Raw genomic sequence first — 21670 nt, forward strand, 5'->3', positions numbered from 1 at the left:
TTAGAGACTCTGCTCACCACAGGAGAAAGAAGTAACATAAAAAAGCCATTAGAGAAGATCCCCCCCCCAGTTATGGTGTATGATACAAAGTACAAATAAAAAAAACATTAAAAACCTCTCCATAGTGCTGCCCCATCGAGTCAATTGTTAATCCGGGGGAAATTTCTTATTTTCCATCATAAGTAGATAAACCAGTTTAACTAACTCTCTGATGATATTTTTTTTAATTAAAAACATGATGAGGAAAAAGTTTAATCTGCCACCTTACATGATGATCTGTGTTCACTATGTATTTCCTAACAGATATGTATTGTAAAATATCTGCAGTAAATGTCCACCTGTCCTCTCATCTCTTTGGTGATGGCTCTCGACATCAATCCATCCAAGAGACAGAGAAGCCATCACTCATGATAAAATGAGAGATTTGGGGGATTTTGTGACTGCAGGACTCTCCAATGTCAGGGAATAGTCAGGGGACTCTTGCCATTGCAGTGTGTGACAGGTTAAAACTTTATTTTATCAGTCCTGAGTCTCTTAAAGTGCAACGGTGCTTGATTTTAATAAGATTGAATTGGTTGTGCAATGTCTACAATTCAATGTGATTGACATCTTGGAGTAGCTGTGAAGGGTTTCGGCTGCTTTGCAGAGAATTGCCTGTCTTTTGTTTTGGCCCTATCTAAGGAATCCCATAAGTTATCCTCTTACATATCACTATGACTTGTCAAAAGATTAGGCGAAATTCCACTTTCGAAATATAAAAGGGTATAAAATGGAATCTTTTGTAACTTGCCAATACAGTCAGTCCTCGAAGCTCTTCTTTCTTTTGTTTATGGTGTTTGTTCCGTTTCTGTTCAGGATTGCAGGAAAAATAGAGGACAATAAATAGTTTAGAAATAATATTACTTTATATGATTGCTTTCAAGGAGGTTAACAGGATTGCTGGTTTCAAAGATGCTGCAATTCTTGATGGAATATAAAGAGAATTGGCCATCGGGAGGGCACCGAGCAACAAGGACAAAATAGAATAAGAAGATCCTCATTAAGGTAAGACTTTGGTTCTTCATTTATTTTAATACTTAAAAGTAAAAATATAAAGTTGTACAATCTGGGATAAAGGTATAAGAATAAGAGAAATAATAAATGAGAGGAATAATATAAAAGATTCTCACTTTATTCTCAATGGTCGGTAGGTTGATTAACATTCATTGCTAGAGGCTCTTCTCTACTTGTCTTTGGCCTGAGTAGTCCTTACACATTTATCCTTTAATACCCTTCTCATGGCTTAGGTTACACAAGTATTGAGAGAAGTCCAGATTTCAAACATTGTAAGCTATTCCTTGTTTACAGGAAATCTACCATCAAAATCAAGCACAATAAACCAAGGGCACTTACTGATAGATCCAGGCATGATGACAGGATGTATACTTGTTATCCATCTGCTCCTTCCATCTGCTCCTTCAACTTTTAAAATTATGCTAATGAGCCTGAGGGGCTACCTTAGCCCATCCGTATTCTGCCTTTACAGGCCAGTACGTTGTCTCTCGGATTCCCCCCTTTCATTAGCGATGAGGTGGCAGGGGGGAGGGTGAGAAAGTGTAAAAGTTTGCAAAACCAGATCACAAAGGGGTTTGGTAATTCGCAGATTTTAGAAAAAAATTTTATGAGTCACTCACAGTTTCAAACAAGCCACTACGCAATGTGTGGCGCTGTGTTTGGTAAACTATAGCATTTGTTTTAATGTGACAGTCTCTTCAAACATGTATTACCTCCAAACTCTGCCATCTTACTATCTGATATTAAAAGATTATTTTAATAGAATATGTATTATATATATATATCGTATATTCCGGGGTATAAGACGACCTGGTGTATAAGACGACCCCCCTATTTTCCTGTTTAAAATATAGAGTTTAAGATATATTCGCCGTATAAGACTACCCCTTTTCCAACGCATACAAAACACCGGTAAAAATTAATTAATGAATTTAACATGGTCCTTTTTTTTATTTAAATTCTTATGACATGCAGGTATATAGCAGGAAAACTGTCGCTCATAAACATAAGGCATACAACAACAACATTACCATCGTCCATTTTACTGTAAATGTTACCATACTGTACCTTAAATTTTTATTTTATTAAATATTCCATGCCATGTACTCAGAAGCGGGAAAAAAATTCCAAATGCAATGAAAATGGTGAAAAAACGCATTTGCGCCATTTTCTTGTGGGCTTGGATATTACGTCTTTCACTGAGCGCCCCAAATGACATGTCTACTTTATTCTTTGGGTCGGTACGATTAAGGGGATACCAAATTTGTATAGGTTTTATAATGTTTTCATACATTTACAAAAATGAAAACCTCCTGTACAAATTTTTTTTTTTTGATTTTGCCAACTTCTGGTGCTAATAACTCTTTTATACTTTGGTGTACGGAGCTGAAGGTGGTGTCATTTTTTGCAAAATTTGATAATATTTTCAATGATATCATTTTTAGGACTGTACGACCTTTTCATCACTTTTTATAGATTTTTTTATATTTTTCAAAATGGCAAAAAAGTGCCATTTTTTTTAATTTGGGCGCTATTTTCCGTTACGGGGTTAAATGCATTAAAAAACCGTTATCATATTTTAATAGATTGGGCATTTTCGGACGCGTCGATACCTGATGTGTTTATGATTTTTACTGTTTATTTATATTTATGTCAGTTCTAGGGAAAGGGGGGTGATTTGAAATTTTAGGGTTTTTTATTATAATTTTTTTTTTAAAACTTTTTTTAATTTTTATTTATACTATTTTTCAGACTCCCTAGGGTACTTTAACCCTAGGTTGTCTGATCGATCCTATCATATACTGCCATACTACAGTATGGCAGTATATGGGGATTTTCCTCCTCATTCATTACAATGTGCTATCAGCACACTGTAATGAAGGGGTTAAAACTAAATAGCCTCGGGTCTTCGGAAGACCCGAGGCTACCATGGAGAAGGATCGCCGCCCCCGATGACGTCAAGATGGCGGCGCTATCTTTTTGAGGCTGCCGGCAGCTTTGCCGGCAGCCATCGCTGTGAAAACTCCCGCAATCGGTGCCAGCACCGATCCCGGGTGTTACCGGTAAGCCTTTGCTGCAATATGCAGCAAAGACTTATCGGCTATGGAGAGGGCTCGGCCTGTGAGCCCTCTCCATGCAGCGCGACCCGACCGTCGCCGTGAATACACGGCGGGCGGTCGCGATTACCAGCGTATAAGACGACCCCAGACAAGACATATAATTCCGTCTTATACGCCGGAATATACGGTATATATTAATAAGGAGACAACAAAGGGGGGAACCGGGACTTTGTCATAAATAAATTCCCTTGAACCTATGGGCCGGTCCACTAGTACATCCCGTGATTTCACCTTATACTTTGTCATAGGGATTAAGTGACTATTAAAACAAATGGGTAACTGATTTTCACAGAAACTATTAAAATAATAGAAAGAATGGATTTTACTTTTTTACATCTGTCTCATAAATCTGTATGAAGACAAGTACAACTAATAAGAGATTTTACCTGGAATAAACCTTGGTTCTGATATCATTTCCTATGACGCATCGATTGTGGGCTACTAAATTTAGGAAAAAATGGGTTTTATAAAAAGAAAGACCTCGAGTTTTGTTTGATGTCAGCAATGTATCTATAAAGCTTTGCTGGAATGAATAATAGCAAAATGTTCTTGTATAGAATTGCATTTGCCAAATATAACTTCAAGCAGAAGTAGAGCGATATTACAGTTCTTACGGCAGAATATATCCAGGCTCGGGTAATTAGAGGTTCTTGCTTTAATGTTAGGTTGGGAATTATGTATTAAAACGAAGGGAAATAAAGTAATGCATGCTATTTATTTGATTTATTTGGCTGTTAATATTGAATATAATTACTATTAGTTTATGATAATTATATTAGATCATAAAATGTTAAAATATAAAGGGAAAAAAAAAAAATCATACAGGCAGTCCCTGGGTTATGTACAAAATAGATTCCATTGGTTTGTTCTTAAGTTGAATTTGTGTGTAAGTCGAAACTGTATATTTTATAATTGTAGATCCAGACAACATTTTTTTTTGACCCACTGACAATTGGAGTTTCAAAATTTTTTGCTGTAATGGGACCAAGGATTATGAATAAAGCTTAATTACAGACACCGTGTAGCTGATTATTGCAGTCAGGGACTATAGTAACATCCAGAGAGCTTCACCTGAGATCACAGTGGGCAAAGGGGTCCGTATTTAACTAGGGGTCGTCTGTAAGTTGGGTGTCCTTAAGTAGGGGACCGCCTGTAAATATAACATCCTGTATTATTATATACAGTGAGGAAAATAAGTGTTCTATCCACTGCAGAATTCGCCAGTTTTCTCATCGACAAATATTGGAGCGGTCTATAATAGTAATTGTAGATTCACTTTAACTAAACGAGAAAGAATCTAAAAAAAATCCAGAAAATCACATTGAATGATGTTTAAATAATCCATTTGTAATTTCTTTTACATGAAATAAGAATACAATATAAAAACAGAACAGGTACAGAAACCTTTGTTTGCAATTACAGAGGTCAGACAGTTCTATAGTTCTTTATAAACCTCAGCAGAGATTTTGGCCCAGTCCTCCATACAGATCTTCTCCAGATCTTTCAGTTTGAGGAGCAGTCACTGGGTAACATTGAGTTTCTGCTCCCTCCAAAGATCAGTTCCGGAGACTGGCCAGGCCGCTCCAGGACCTTGAAATGCTTCTCACAGAACCGCTACCTAGTTGCCCTGACTTTGTGTTTGGGTCATTGTCATGCTGGGAAATACAGCCATAACCCATCTCCATTGCTCTTACTGAAAGAAGGAGGTTGTTGGCCAGATTTATGAAAAACATGGGCCCATTCATATTCCCTTTAATATGGTGCAGTTGTCCTGTTCCCTTTGCAGAACCCCCCTAAAGTTTAAAGTTTTTACCCCCATGCTTCACAGCTGAACCAGTGTTGTTCAAGTAGTACTCATCCTCCTTCTTTTTCAAAACATGGCGAGTGGATATTATACCTCAAGTTTGATTTTGGTCTCATTCAGGGATGTAACTACAGTGGAAGCAGCCATACCAGCTGCCATGGGGCCCGCAGTGTCAGGAGGCCCAGGCATCCAACATGACACACTAAAGAATAGAGGATGAGCACCATTATATATATAATACTGCACAGTGTACAGCATAATATGTATATAACAGTGCACATCTTCCACAGTACACACCTAGTCAGCAGCTTAGGTAAGAAATGTAGGAGGAGGGAACAGTAGAATGACAGGAGTAGGGATCTCTCATCTCCAATACTTGCCTTGTACTTCCCCCATGTGGTCAGCAGCTACGGGGACAAATCTGTGTAAATGTATAAATGGCTAAATAATGTATAATTGTACTGTAGAAGATAGCGGTACCTAACATGTTTGGGATTTTTGCTGTTTATTTAGTTTTATATCAGTTCTAGGGAAAGGGGGTGATTTAATTTTTTTTTTATTATAATTTTTTTGACCCTCTAGGGTACTTTAACCCTCGTCTTTACAAATGGAAAAAAGAAAAGTACAAATCCAAAACCAAAAGTTTCTTATGACAAGCTTAAAAAAAGTAGGGAATCAGCTGTTATATAACCCACAAAAATAAAATCAAATGCAATTTAAAATAAAAATGAAGTTGACAGAACAGACTTGACTCCCACATAAAACAATCAATTTTTCTGGAATGAAATCAGCCTTAAAGTTACAAAACAAATGAGCCAAGATAATATTCATGAAGCAAAGCACTTTATCTAATGCATGTATTTTTGTAGGACTGCTTGCCCGTAAGGGGGATATTTATCATAGCCGCGCCGCTGCTCTTGCACAGTGTGATAAATCAAGAGGCGGAGTCTCGTGCAGCATTTATTTCTACGCGCAAAGAATTAAACGCAGCCGGTAAATTTTCACAAGTGAAAAGTCGCCGGCCAGCCTCACTCTCCGCTCAGCTGACCACGCCCCCCATCACGTACCATTGGCGTGAAGTTGGTGGATTGAGCTAATTAATTACAAGTGCTATCAATAAGCTAGCATTTGCAATTATTTCAGGGCTTCTACGCCCTATATATGTGTGTGCATTATTAATGTGTTTGAAGAATGTATTTAGTTACCTGCAGCACGGGCGGGGCTCTGGTAACACTGCGAAAGCCCTTCAAACTCATTAGCATACTTTTGAAAGTTGATTTTAGAATGTAGGAGGCCATGGATAAGAAGATCCGCGCAGTTTTGGTACCTGGATCTATGAGTAAGGCCCCTTCCACACTAGCGAGTGTGATGCGATGAACTCGCATCACACTCGCAACGCAAGCTGCCGGGAACGCACGGCCCGAACGCTGCACCGCGGGAGTGAACTCAGCATGTCAGTTCACTCCCGCGGTGCAGCGTTCGGGCCGTGCGTTCCCGGCAGCTTGCGTTGCGAGTGTGATGCGAGTTCATCGCATCACACTCGCTAGTGTGGAAGGGGCCTTCGTGTCCCTGGTTTATCATGCTTGATTAGGATGTTAGATTTCCATTAATGAAAAGAAGTTGAAAACCATGTAAAATGAATGTTACATTTTGTTTTTATGTAATAACTAATTACTAGATAGAAAAGTCATACACAAAAGTTACGGAATTGCCTTTACATTTCCAGCTTTCCAAACTAACTAGAACTTACACTATTTGACATTGAGATGTGATCCAGTCAGCGTAATTTTGCTTTACACTTATTCAGCGAGAATACAGTAAAGGATATACTGTATCTCCATTATCTATTCCTCCACTACCTATGCGGCCAGCCATCAAAGTCATTGCTGCAGTATACTAGCAGTCTTGCTTGAAGGGAGAACAATTCTCTACATGATGTAAATCTTCTGGGAACTGTTCTACACATTCAGCAGAAATATTTTGGCATTGAAAGAAGTTATGTTAATTCAGGAGATAAGTTTGTGTCAAGTTTTCGCCTTTGATGTGTAATTTAAAAAAAAAATGATTAATTTTGTGTGTTGGGGAAAAAAATGCTATATATGTGCAAATTATTATTTCTTTTATCACAATAAACAGCGCTATTCATTAGGGACAAAATCTTGCTTAGCTGGTGAATACATCAGACCAATATAGACAAACAAAAAAATGAAAAAAAACATCTTCAAACAGAAATCTCATTAACATTTAACATGGATGCAAGTGGATATTGCTCTAGGTAAAATGCTGATCAAACTTGTATTGTATTTATATAAAATCACAGAGAGCAGTCAGTTCCTTGAATATTACATGGGGATCTCAGAAGAATTTACTGGTTTAGCAAAATAAAACTTTGTTTAGAATTCAGATGTGATATAGGAGATTCTTTATCTAAAAATGGAAATAACAACTGGATTAAAGGAAACCTACCACTTGAAGTGGCAGGTTTCAGATGGAAATACCGGGCACCAGCTCAGGGTTAGCTGGTGCCGGAGCTTATTTTTGCTAGTGTTTTAAACCGCGGTATCGCGGTTTAAAACACTTTTTAAACTTTATAGCCGGCGCAGGGAGGTACGCGCTCGGCGCTTACCATGCGCGCGACCGTGCGCGCGGCTACATAGGAAGTGAAGGAGAGCCGCGCGCATGGTAAGCGCCGAGCGCGTACCTCCCTGCGCCGGCTATAAGGTTTAAAAAGTGTTTTAAACCGCGATACCGCGGTTTAAAACACTAACAAAAATAAGCTCCGGCACCAGCTCACCCTGAGCTGGTGCCCGGTATTTCCATCAGAAACCTGCCACTTTAGGTGGTAGGTTTCCTTTAATGAGTGGTTACTTGGTCTTCACAGATCCTAAATGACTTATTGAATTATTACTAAATGACTAGTTACCTGGTTATCTATTAACCACAAGGTTCACCGAGATGTCTACTACACCAGAAGCTTCATAGGGTTGTCAACTAAACAACTAGCTACACAACGGTGTTTCTACTAAACCACTATACTAGGGATGAGCAGACCTTTTCAGGTTCGGATTTGCCATGTTCGGCTGAACTGGACCCGAAAGTTCACTTTCCGAACGCTCAACCCCACCCTGCAATTGGTGCTATCATCGTTGACTGCACTTATCCCTATGAGGGGTGATCCTAGGGAAAATGAAGGCATGCATACCTTTGCCATCAGCATTTCAAGTGTTGCAATTGGTGTTGGCAACAATTACGAGTTTCACCAGTGGGGAGTAACAATGTCTACTAGACCACTCGTTTTGTAGGGGTATCTACTAAACCAACTACTGGAGGAAAGATCTCAGAAGCACAATTGCAAAAAAAATGGCGGGTTCAAGCTACCAGGACTAGGCAAACGGGTCCTCCAAAATATTTACAAGGAAAAAAATCTGCATTCCTATGCAGGTAGATGTGAGGTAAAAAGGTGATGTCTCCGTGATAAGTGGCAACATTTTGGCTTGGTATGGCCTTGAGAAAGGCTCATACTGACCCGAAACATTGCAGCTATTTTCCTTGTACATACTAAACTAACTAACACAATTAGCTCCATGGGGTTGTCTACAAACCACCAGGTCCACATAGGTATCTACTACTAAACCACTAGCTACAAAGTGATTTCTACCTAACCAGTATTCCCACAGGATTGTGTACTCAACCACTAGCTCCATGGGGGTATCTACTAAACCACAAGCTTCACAGGGGTGTCTACTACATCACTTAGTATGAGGGGTGTCTAGTAGACTACTAGCTTCAAACTGATATCTAATAAACCACTAGCTACATAGGGATGTCTACCAAACCACTATTTCCACAGGTATGTCTACTAAACCATTAGCTCCATGGGGGTGTCTACGTCATGAAGTATGAGGGGTGTCTTGTAGACCACTAGCTTCAAACAGATATCTTCTAAACCAATAGTCTTCAGGTATATCTACCATGCCATTAGCCACATTGGGGTGTCTACTATACCACTAGCTTCACAGAGTTGTTTAATAAACCATAAACTTTAAAGGGATCTCTACTAGACCACTAGCTCTACAGAAGTGTCTACTAAAACTTCAGCTCAACAGGGTTGTCTACTAAACCACTAGCTTTAAAGGGATTTCACATAAACCACTACCTTCATAGGGATGGCTGATAAACCACTAGCTGGATTGATAGTAGCCACTTATTTTCTGGAAGCACAGTAAGCGAGTCTTAAAGCCAATTTATATTTTATAGTTTACACTCTTTAGTTTTTGATGTATTTTAGAAGTTTGTAGGATGGTTAGCACAGACAGTTATGGCAATCAATCTTTCGTTGTGACCTTACTAATCAAAGGCAAAATGTTGACTTTGGGCACAGATGCAGCTATTGACTAGGCTGTATTTTATGCAAAAATGTTATTTTAAGACTGACATTAGATCCATATGTTATTGATCCTCCAAATAATTACAAGCAATAAAGAATAATTCAGTATAATTGATGTCATGCAATGTGTTTGTGGGATATGTAGTGTCAGGTGAGTTTTGGAAGCACCTGGACAGAGTTAATTTTTACATAAGGTTAACTTAGAAATGTAAATGTTTTCATCTGTAGTCAATAGAATCAAATAACTACCTAACATGGAAAATAACAACCCCCTTTTACTAATATCTACTGTCAGATCCTTCTATTATGTGAGAGATGAGTACAGGCAGTCCCTGGGTAATTAAGATAGGGTCCAAAGGTTTGTTCTTAAGTTGAATTTGTATGTAAGTCGAAACTGTATATTTTATAATTGTAGTTCTAGACAATTTTTTTTTTTGGCTGCAGTGACAATTGGAGTTTCAAATTTTTTAGCTTTAATGGGACCAAGAATTATTATAAAAGCTTGATTACAGACACCTTACAGCTTATTATTGCAATATAGGACTATAGTAAAGCATCCAAAGAGCTTCACCATAGGTCATAGGGGGAAGAGGGGCCCGTCTTTAACTAGGGGTCATCTGTAAGTTGGGTGTCCTTAAGTAGGGAACCGCCTGTACTTTGTCTACCAGCTGCATACCCGTTGTCTTATGCCAATAAAGATATAGCCTGATTTATAATAGATTGCAACTGCCCTGCAAAATTTTAAGTGCCCCCACCCATCAGTTGTATTCTCTGAAGGAAATCATAAGCAAGCATTTCTTTTGACAGCAGCTGATGCACTGCAGAGAACATTTAGGCTGTTTCAGTGATGAAGATATTCCCTGTAAATAATTAATGGAGATGCCAGTCCTGAAATCCTAAACATTTCCTAGTAGGGTATCTTAAACCAGACAAATATTTAGGGAAATATTTAGCATACGTATGATTGCGACACGCTCCCCTTGTTGCTCAGATACATGAAGAGGCTTAGGCCTCTTGATGTATCCAGGGGCCTCTTGATATATCTGGAGGCTATGGGGAAAAACTACACCAGGTCCGACTTTCATTTGCTGATTTTTCAAAAGAATGCTCCATGCCCGCCCACTCCACCGGCTGCCGCACCCCTCTTTGCCACCAAATTTTGACATCGCTCTCTTATTCCCCACCTCTTTTCTTGTCATCATGATCATCTGATTGTGAGAAAACCTGAGTCCCCCGTCAATCCTATGGGCTTTCAAGGTGTATTAGACTGCAGAAAACTCATTATAAATTGTTATTGATGTGGTTCAAAACCCCTGAACTTCTACATAAATGGGGGGGGGACTCGCAATCCATGTCCTCTGATTCCTTGTAGTACTCAATTTATATTCCTTTAGGAAATAATATAATGTGTTGGTCTAATCTAATGGCTGCTTAGGTCTCTCACTCTCTGAATAGACACTTTCAGACCCTTCCTCCTTTCCTTGCCATACAAAAGTAGTAGTGGTTTTCAGTTAAAGCTCACTGAATGTCGTTAGTACCCACATATGGCATGGTTGGACTTTCTGGAGCCTGGAATAAAAGTGTTTGGGATGATTACTGGTTGTGGCAAGAGTACCCATCCATCTTATCTAGAGGTGATATCCATGTGTGTGGACATTCTGGCGTTACTCACATATATCCCCTGTATGTAGCACTTGTGTAAGTACACAATGCACCTTTTTCGAGTCTATGTTTTGCCTTGCTATATGTAATTCTCATGTATTACCATTTACCTTGGAATATGGCAGTGATTTTATTTTCCATAAATGCAAACAGAATTTACAACAAATTTTTAAGCCAAATCCCAGTAGATTATGTTAAAATACTTGAGATGTTTTGTAATTGTTACTGATGGGGGTCTCCAGTTGGTTATTTAAAAACTCAGAAACGGCTTTCAAGACACAGAGTATGAAAAGGGCTATCAAAGGGGTATTTCCACAAAGACACGATTGTTAAACTCATAATAACATAATAATAACACAATAACACATTCTATAATTCAATATTATTAACAAAAATAAAGTGTTTTACAGATATAATTCCAACCTATCTCTATCAGTCCTGATGTTTACAATTTGGTTGTCCCTGGATCCGACTGTAAATCTTCTGACTATGGTCGGTAGATTATTTTAGTTTCTCTAAATAAAGCTAAATAAAAGTGTAGCTAAACCCTGTACCTAAGCACATTGTCAGCACACAGCATCTCATAGCACTAGAGAAATAATTAAGTGTCTGCTTAGCGAATTGCTGCCCACACTCTGAAATCTTACACTGATCATCACTGATAGAACCAAAAACATCAATAAAACTGAGTAAAATTGTAATGTAAGGAGTTAGAAATGATCTTTATTGTGTAAACATCACTAGGGAATTAAAATTTGAGAACTTTCTTTCATGGGCAAACCCCTTTAATTTCTACTTACTAATTAACTTTTGGTTATTCTTGAACCCATGCTGTTAAAGAGTAATTTTGATTGATCCTTAAAATAAAAGGAAAACAAAATATAAGACAAAACAAAAACAAAAGGATATTATGATAATATTCATCAATGCAACCCAGCTTCTTTTGCAACACTTTTAGATTTTCTGCTGCAATCAACTTCCTGGTTCCTACAGACAGGAAGGGTCCTAAGAGCCAATCACATTCTAAGACAGGCGGAGCATTTAATTCAAGCAGGTTCTGGGGGCGAGGCTAGCCGACTAGCCAGAGGGAATCAATAGTGTCAGTTAATCGAATGACTTTGTTTTTTTAGGCCACTCAGACTTTTTAACAAATTGATCAGCAAAAGATCCTGTTTAATAATTCATGAATACTTTGCTCTAAAATTATATAAATTAAAGTAATCACTAGCAAGTGACAATTAATACCACAAATTATTTTCTGGTGCACAGAAATATGAACTCATCATCTGTATAATTTGAACCGAGTATCAGTGCGTCACCTGTATCTTAACATCATGCGTCCTGTATTTGATCTTTCTTTAACTAACCAGTACAACTTTATAATAATTGTTGTGCCTTTGACATCAGGTCCTGAAATCTTTTTCCTAATTTGTAGGGATGGATTGATATGGTTGAGGCTTTCAAAGCAAAACTGAGCATAAATGCAAATTGCAATTGGATGTATTATATAAAATAGTCCGACTTGAAGTGCGGAACTGCTTATCACTTCAAAGGGGCAGGATTTCCTCATGGTCTAATTAGCCTTTAATTGTCTTATTATACATGTAATATCTAGGAAGATGCTCTACTGGTGGTTGAGGAATAAAATCTAATTATCCTGCAAAGGGCCAGTTACGTTCAATGGCATAATAAAACGCTATCGCACCGTATGGCAGAAATTGGGACAGCAAATTAATTTAGCTTTGAATTCTGATTAAAGTAGAACTAATGATGATTTTGGTGAGGAATTTCTTAAATATGGAACTGCGTGAAGCCCCGGCATCCATTATTTAATTCCTGTACAAGAAATTGATTAGGCAAAAGTGTAGATTGAGAGTTTGGCCTCAAAGGTTTCAGGAATTTAATAGAGAACAGACTATAGAGATAAGGTCTTCTCTACTTTGTTTTGGCTCAACTGACTATAAGTAACCAGGGATGATTAGCTTTGACTAATAACATGATAGTTATGCTGTATGTGTCTATGTGTTCTGGAAAAACTTTTCCGAACTCAGATAAGAGTGCCATAAAGAATCAAAGTGTACCGACCCGGCTCCGGCACCAAGTTGGGTTTAGGAGACAAATTGTATAGAGGCAGAGAGTGGGGCATATTGGGAAAAAAAAGTTATATTTAAAAGTAACGTTAAAGGGTAATTTGGTGGTTGTGACATCTGCCTCTGGGCTGGGAAAGTTACTTAGTGAGGCAATGGAAGTGCTAAAGGTAAAAAAAAACAGGACTGATAATAAGATGAAGACCAGCTCACCTTCCAGCAATAGAGAGTGTTCTAGTATGGATTGCCCCTCTGCTCGGGCAATATTAACGGTAAAAAAGACTTGGGTATCCAGCCTTGTCAGGAACAACTCCATTTCTCTATTTAGGCAAGTTATAAAAATCCATAGCAAGTAAACTTTGCCAACGCATTTTGAACGGACTAGCCATTCTTAGACATGGCTGAAAAAAACAGGACTATATATAGTCCTTTACCAAGCTATATCTATGCATTGGGGCTTATTTACTAAGGGTCTGCAGATTGCATTTCTGTCGGACTTCCCGACATTTTCAGGATTTGTGGTGCTGTGACGGGGATTTAGAAGGGGGCTGTGTCGGACGCAATTGGTTTTGGCGCAGCGGCGCCGACTTTCAGGCAACAGAAAACCAGGGGCGGACTCTCGGACAATCCAATTTATTTGGGCTGAGCGCGGGATTTAATATTCAAATTGTGTCGCATCCAATGCATTTACATACATCGGGAAGAAGATGGTGAACTCCGGCGGACCTGAGCGGGGAAGCAACACATGCAGGATAACGGGGGCACGGTCTTACTGAATCGCAGGGGTGGACAATGCACTTCAGCAGGCAGCAGAACGGAGCCGGCCACAGAGGTCAGAGGTTGTGTGTGTGGGAGGAGTCACTGACGCTGGACATTCTCACAGCGTCTCCTGCCTTATCTCTTCCTTCTTCCCACATGTCATGAGAAAGTACTGAAGATGTAGGACAGGAGTCTGTGAGCTGAGCTGATCTGAGCTGGTGGGTGAACTTTCCATTTAGCCTCCTGTATCACCTGACCCCATAAACAGCCCTGATGCTTATTTACTAGAGGTGAGCGAGCACTAAAATAGAACTTCAAAAAGGAGATTGACCATTGCTAAACATCTGCAATGTGTTCTTCATACATATTGTTCTTCACTTACTATTGTGAAGAACACCTTTCTGCACTCATGTCTTCTGATAAGTTAGCAGATTTATGGAAACATCTGCAATGTGTTCTTCACTGTGTTCTTCACTTATATGATCCTTAATGATCCTGTGTTCTTCACTGTGTTTCCTTAAGTGAAAGCTCATTCTCGAGCAGGCGAAATACTTATCCGAGCCACTAGCCGTTTCGAGTATGCTAATACTCGAACGAGCATCAAGCTCAGACGAGTATACTCACTCATCTCTATCATTTACTCATTGCTGGAGCCCAATCCATAGCACTCCGTATATAGTTCTGAACTACTTTACAGTGTACTTACTGACACAGGACTGTCTATTTTGCATGGTGGGAAAAGCAGCAGTCCTATGTAATTTATATACATAGGACTGTTGTCTCACCCTCACATGGAGGAAAATATAGCAGTCCTAAAAAAACTATGGAGCAATAGATTCCAGCAGGCTTGTGTATTCACATGTGCCGTTTGAATAGCATTTTAAAACGCTTTAAAATCACTGGAGAGGAGCTATTATTGATCTGGAACAAGCCCTGCCTGTTTTCCATATAAAGCAATTCAAAACATGTTGTGCTGGTTACCAATCACATGCATTTCCTCAGAAACGCAGATACAATTGCCGCACTCCCCTCCCTGTAATAGCAGTTATAGGGGGCAGTATTATAGTAGTTATATTATTTTATATAGGGGGCAGTATTATAGTAGTTATATTCCTGTACATAGAAGGCAGTATTATAGTATTTATATTCCTGTACATAGGGGGCAGTATTATAGTAGTTACATTCTTGTACATAGGGGGCAGTATTATAGTAGTTATATTCCTGTACATAGAAGGCAGTATTATAGTAGTTATATTCTTGTACATAGGGGGCAGTATTATAGTAGTTATATTCCTGTACAAAGGAGGCAGTATTATAGTAGTTATATTCTTGTACATAGGGGGCAGTATTATAGTAGTTATATTCCTGTACATAGGGGGCAGTATTATAGTAGTTATATTCTTGTACATAGGGGCAGTATTATAGTAGTTATATTCTTGTACATAGGGGCAGTATTATAGTAGTTATATTCTTGTACATAGGGAGCAGTATTATAGTAGTTATATTCTTGTACATAGGGGGCAGTATTATAGTAGTTATATTCTAGTACATAGGGGCAGTATTATAGTAGTTACATTCTTGTACATAGGGGGCAGTATTATAGTAGTTACATTCTTGTACATAGGGGGCAGTATTATAGTAGTTATATTCTTGTACATAGGGGCAGTATTATAGTAGTTATATTCTAGTACATAGGGGCAGTATTATAGTAGTTACATTCTTGTACATAGGGGGCAGTATTATAGTAGTTATATTCTTGTACATAGGGAGCAGTATTATAGTAGTTATATTCTTGTACATAGGGGGCAGTATTATAGTAGTTATATTCTAGTACATAGGGGCAGTATTATAGTAGTTACATTCTTGTACATAGGGGGCAGTATTATAGTAGTTACATTCTTGTACATAGGGGGCAGTATTATAGTAGTTATATTCTTGTACATAGGGGGCAGTATTACAGTAGTTATATTCTTGTACATAGTGGGCAGTATTATAGTAGTTATATTCTTGTACATAGGGGGCAGTATTATAGTAGTTCTATTCTAGTACATAGGGGCAGTATTATAGTAGTTACATTCTTGTACATAGGGGGCAGTATTATAGTAGTTACATTCTTGTACATAGGGGGCAGTATTATAGTAGTTATATTCTTGTACATAGGGGGCAGTATTATAGTAGTTATATTCTTGTACATAGTGGGCAGTATTATAGTAGTTATATTCTTGTACATAGGGGGCAGTATTATAGTAGTTCTATTCTAGTACATAGGGGCAGTATTATAGTAGTTATATTCTTGTACATAGGGGGCAGTATTATAGTAGTTATATTCCTGTGCATAGGGGTATTATTATAGTAGTTATATTCTTGTACATAGGGGGCAGTATTATAGTAGTTATATTCTTTTACATAGGGGGCAGTATTATAGTAGTAATATTTCTGCACATAGGAGGCAGTATTATAGTAGCTGTTTGTATGTAGATAGGTTCAGTTCTGTTTCGGGGGCCCCAAAGTGAAGCTCCAAAGATTGGTCCTCAGCCATGATCTTGGTACATTACTAGCCGTGATGTGCCGTGGTTAGCTGCAGCGGTAAACACTGTGGGGAAAAAGAGGATGCAATTCCAGATTATTTCCCTTTCATTGTACAAAAGCGTGCCAAATACAACAATTTTGTCTCTATACTTAAACCTATGTTTTCAGTTTAAACTGCCTTATTGGCACTTTGAGATAAATAAATAGGTTATATGTTGCAGTTTGGGTACTCGTTCTCAAAAAGGTTCACCATCACTGCTGTAGAGGATAAGTATGCTAGAAAATAAAGTTAACTCTGAACAGCTGGTGGAGATCTAGCTGCTGTGCTTCCTCTCCCACTATCAAGACAGATTACAGTAGTAAATGCAGCTTAAAAGTAATTTTATCATTACCGGACTAATATAAGTGGAGAACAAAGCACTAATAAAGATATATTACAATTTATAAAGATATATTAGAAGGTATCTTGTACAGATATATTCTAAAGATATATTACAAGGTATAAATATATATTACAAGGTATCTTGTACCACTGTTAAAAAGTTAATAACCATTTGCTTTTATGCCTTATGAAGCAAACATACCTTGAGAATGCTGTAGCTACACTGATGCAAAAACATATCGGGGCAGATTTATCAAGCAGTCTGAAAGTCAGAATATTTCCAGTTGCCCATGGCAACCAATCACAGCTCAGCTTTCATTTCACCAAAGCTCATGAATATTTTAAAGGGGAGCTGTGATTGGTTGCCATGGGCAATTGGAAATATTCTGACTTTCAGACTGCTTGATAAATCTGCCCCATCTTGTTTAATCCCTGAGCTGAGTGGTTTTGCTGGAAAAACAATTATAACATTATAATAATGAGGCTCCTATGGATGCCCGGCGCTCTCCTCTTAATCCAATTATGCACTGCTCCAGCCTTGTCCTGCCCAGCATAAGACGAGAAAACGTCACCACTGTGTTGTCCCTGACAGGCAGAAGTAATCAATCGCTACACCATACCCCAACTGCTGTGTACGAGTCACCCAGCTCAGGTTGATTAGTCCTGTCTGAACAGTTCAGGCAACTCTTATGTACGGCACCCAGCTTTCTCAAGGTCCTGAATTTTAATATTGTTTTTTGAGCAGGGACTAAACAAGATATGTTTCTGCATCAGTGTAGCTATGGCATTCTCAAGGTGCATAAACACCTGCATTTTCAAAAACGCAACCACTTTGAAAAGCGCAATGAAAATGCACCTCAAAAACGCAGACAAAAAAAATGCAGGGGAGAAAATGCCAAGTTAAGACACTTTAACCTAAAACCCATTGAAAAGGCCAAAATGCAAATATGATGCGTTTTTCAAGTATGCAAAAACGCAATGAAAAAAGGTAACAAAAACACACGTGAGACACAACTTCATGCAATTAGCACACATCAAGCATTGCGTTTTTACAAACTAATGTGTTTTCAATGCGTTTCAAATGGTAAAAACCACACGACAAAACGCACACGTATGTCAACAGCCTCAGACACTATGAACTAGAGCAACTCTATGTACACATAGATGGCACTAAATACCCAACTATTCCCAGACTTCTAGAGTCTTAAAGGGATACACCTTTGGGTTGCACCTTTCACAACAAATATCACACATAAGATACATTTTACACATAAATAATGTATAATACATCACAAATTTGTATAATAAATTAAAGAGGAGCTTACAATCTACACAAGTAACCAAATCATAATGAATACAAACACATATAGCATGGCTGCAGCTCTGCATCACCTGGCAGTAATCAGGTGCAGGTTATATACTCCCAGCTCACCCGCTGCTCAGGTTTTGCACCCCAGGTAAGGTGCAGGTGATGCTGAATCAGTTTGTCAGTAGTAATAATAGTGAGACAAAGGTTTACTGGCAGCAGGTTACAAGAACCATACCGGTGGTCCAGTACAATACTATCGGACCTGTCACCATTAATAATCCAGTGTCCTGTGTATATCACCCATTGCTGATATGTACAAAACATTCCCCAAATAGAGATGAGAATAATTTATAATGTAGTGTAAGCCTCATCTCTAAGAAAAAGCTCATCAAATGCTGTAGATGTCAAGCTTAAAGTCACTTTCAGGGTTATATGACCTTAAAGGAAACCTGTCACCAAGTGTTGTCTGATCTACAGACAGCATGTTATAGAGCAGGAGGAGCTGAGCAGATTGTACATAGTGTCCTATCTGCAGGCAGCATGTAACAGTGCAGACAGTGCAGACCAGATTGTACATAGTGTCCTATCTGCAGGCAGCATGTTATAGAGCAGGAGGAGCAGAGCAAATTGTACATAGTGTCCTTTCTACAGGCAACATGTTATAGACCAGGAGGAGCAGAGCAGATTATACATAGTGTCCTATCTGCAGGCAGCATGTTATAGAGCAGGAGGAGCTGAGCAGATTGTATATAGTGTTCTATCTGCAGGCAGCATGTTATAGAGCAGGAGGAGCAGAGCAAATTGTACATAGTGTCCTATCTACAGGCAGCATGTTATACACCAGGAGGAGCAGAGCAGATTGTACATAGTGTCCTATCTGCAGGCAGCATGTTATAGAGCAGGAGGAGCTGTGCAGATTGTACATAATGTCCTATCTGCAGGCAGCATGTAACAGTGCAGACAGTGCAGACCAGATTGTACATAGTGTCCTATCTGCAGGCAGCATGTTATAGAGCAGGAGGAGCAGAGCAGATTGTACATAGTGTCCTATCTGCAGGCAGCATGTTATAGAGCAGGAGGAGCAGAGCAGATTGTACATAGTGTTCTATCTGCAGGCAGCATGTTATAGAGCAGGAGGAGCAGAGCAGATTGTATATAGTGTCCTATCTACAGGCAGCATGTTATAGACCAGGAGGAGCTGAGCAGATTATGCACGCAGGATGTTATAGAACAGGAGCAGCTGAAACGATTGTACAGTGCACGATCTGGGAGTATATTAGAGAAGGAAAAACTGAAAAGTTTGTTCATAGTCTCATACAGGGAATAAAAAAAAATCAGGATGGGAACTTAAGGAAGACCTACAGTACACCATTAATTGCTGTGATGTCAATAAATAGCTACGGTATATATTTCTTCATTCTTACTCCATATATCTCTCAATACACAAACCTGCACCAGTATTGGATTATAATATAGGCTGTTTGGGCAGTAGCCTGGGGCCCTTAGCCACCCAAACCACCCACCAAGTTTTATACGCAAAAGGGCCTTCACCCATGAAATCCTTATACAGGCTTCCCCTACTTAAGAACACTCGACTTACATACGACCCCTAGTTACAAACGGACCTCTGGATATTGGTAATTTATTGTACTTTAGTCCTAGGCTACAATGATCAGCTGTAACAGTTATCACAGGTGTCTGTAATGAAGCTTTATTGTTAATATTGATTCTAATGACAACCCAACATTTTTAAAATCCAATTGTCACAGAGACCAAAAAAGTTCTGGCTGGGATTACAATGATAAAATATACAGTTCCGACTTACATACAAACTCAACTTAAGAACAAACCTACAGACCCTATCTTGTATGTAACCCGGGGACTGCCTGTACATCTGTTCCTGCTCTCCATACACATGTACACAAGAGCCATTTCAGGTCCTTTGAAGCTCCTCTAAAGGTCCTGAAACCACAGATTGAAAGCAGCAGAAGGGACATATCCTCCGTTCCCCAAGAAGCCGATTCTAGTAACATATGTAGGACGTGATTCCTGTGCGGTGATGTGCCGCACTTCCCCTTCTCACCACTTGGATAACGGGGAAGAAATTGATACAAAAAAGGAGTGTGGTGCCGGATAGCACAATGATAGTACAATGCCACCAACAGGTGGAATTCAGCATTAGGGTCCTAGCCAAATCCGCCCCCAGTCCCATCAGAATCTTCAAATTTGGATGAAGAGGTAATGATCATGCAGGATCCTCATTAGATTTTTTGGTGTGATTTGAGTCTATTTTTCTAAAGTTTTTTATTATTATTATAAGGTTTCACAACCTGCAGAAACCAAAATTGTGAAATTGTGTTCAAATCAAAGTTTTCTTACTTTATGGCATTCTGGTGACAATTAACCCCATGAAATACCAAATGAAATAAGACTTTTGACTTCTCATTTTTGAATGGGTAGGTCTTTTTCAAGACAACATTGAGGCTAAATACAGCAGATTTTGGGTGTATGTGGAGGTTTTGAATGTTTATCTGCTAAGGTTTTGAAGTCTTCTTGGAAAGGTCAGTGGAGAATCAGGAGAACTCCTGGGATTTATTGGTGTCTGGAAAACAAAAAAAAAGAAATAGTTTCACAAAATTGAGACTTGCTGTCAGAGACTATTGATTTCTTTTAATCTTTTGTGTTTAGTTATTTATTTGCAGGCGATTATAAGGAACATCTTGTACTATCAGATGGTTTGCGCTTTCAGATGCTTTCACAGTTCATTTTTAAAAACTTTTTATTAGTAAAAATGTTAAAGTTTTAAGGCTACTTGGATAAATGTAGAAAATGTTGCCTATGTCTTAGGGGCAGGGGTGGTTTGAGCCCCTAATACTGAAAGATTGTGCTTAAAATTAGTCACATGCACATGGCTGTTTTTGGTGCATGAGCAAGCTTCAAAAATGGCAGCTAATTTACATCCTCATTGACTTCTGTTGTGCATGCGCTGTGTCTGACCACTTGACTGCCGCTTGACTGCCTGCCACAATCCCATCCCCTACAACGGTGAGTGGTCACATGGGCCCAGGGCCGCCATCAGGGGGGTTTAGTGAAACTATGTTCAGGTGGCTCCAAGAAGGAGAAGGAACCCCAAGTCACAGAAAACTAAGAGGGGGTATTATAAAAAGGGAACATATTGGGGCTCATTTACTTACCCGGTCCTATCGTGATCCCACGGCGCGTTGTCCGACGTGGATTCGGGTCTGCCGGGATTCACTAGGGTTGTGCTCCCCATATCCAGCAGGTGTCGCTGCTGTCCCGAGGTCTGCCGGAGTTCACCTTCCTCTTCCCGGCGCATGTACAGTAAGTGCATGTCAAGCAGCACAAATTCTTTTTTAAATACCGCAGTTTTTCTGAAACCGTTGGGTTTCCAATGGCCATGACCCCCGATTTCCGTCGCATGCAAGTCGGCGCCGATGCGACACAATCCTATTGTGTGCGCCAAAAACCCAGGGCAATTCAGGGACAAATGGCGCAAAACGGTAATATTCGGGAAACCTGGTAATTCGGTCCCTTAGTAAATGAGCCCCAATGAGTTA

The 21670-nt window shown here is 39.1% G+C and overlaps 1 protein-coding gene across 5 annotated transcripts in view; it reads left to right on the forward strand.

The window, feature by feature from the left end:
* Positions 1 to 21670, forward strand: part of LOC140076866 (5-hydroxytryptamine receptor 2A-like) — a 354582-nt gene that overhangs the window by 178556 nt on the left and 154356 nt on the right. For 4 of the 5 annotated variants that reach the window (XM_072123627.1, XM_072123626.1, XM_072123625.1 and 1 more), the window contains one exon: positions 924 to 1044. The exons of the other annotated variant lie outside the window; for it this stretch is intronic. The gene's annotated coding sequence lies outside the window, so the exon portion shown is untranslated. The remainder of the gene's footprint in view (positions 1 to 923; positions 1045 to 21670) is intronic. 5 annotated transcript variants of the gene reach the window in all.

This window comes from Engystomops pustulosus, chromosome 9 (genome assembly GCF_040894005.1).
Source record: "Engystomops pustulosus chromosome 9, aEngPut4.maternal, whole genome shotgun sequence".
NCBI lineage: Eukaryota > Metazoa > Chordata > Amphibia > Anura > Leptodactylidae > Engystomops > Engystomops pustulosus.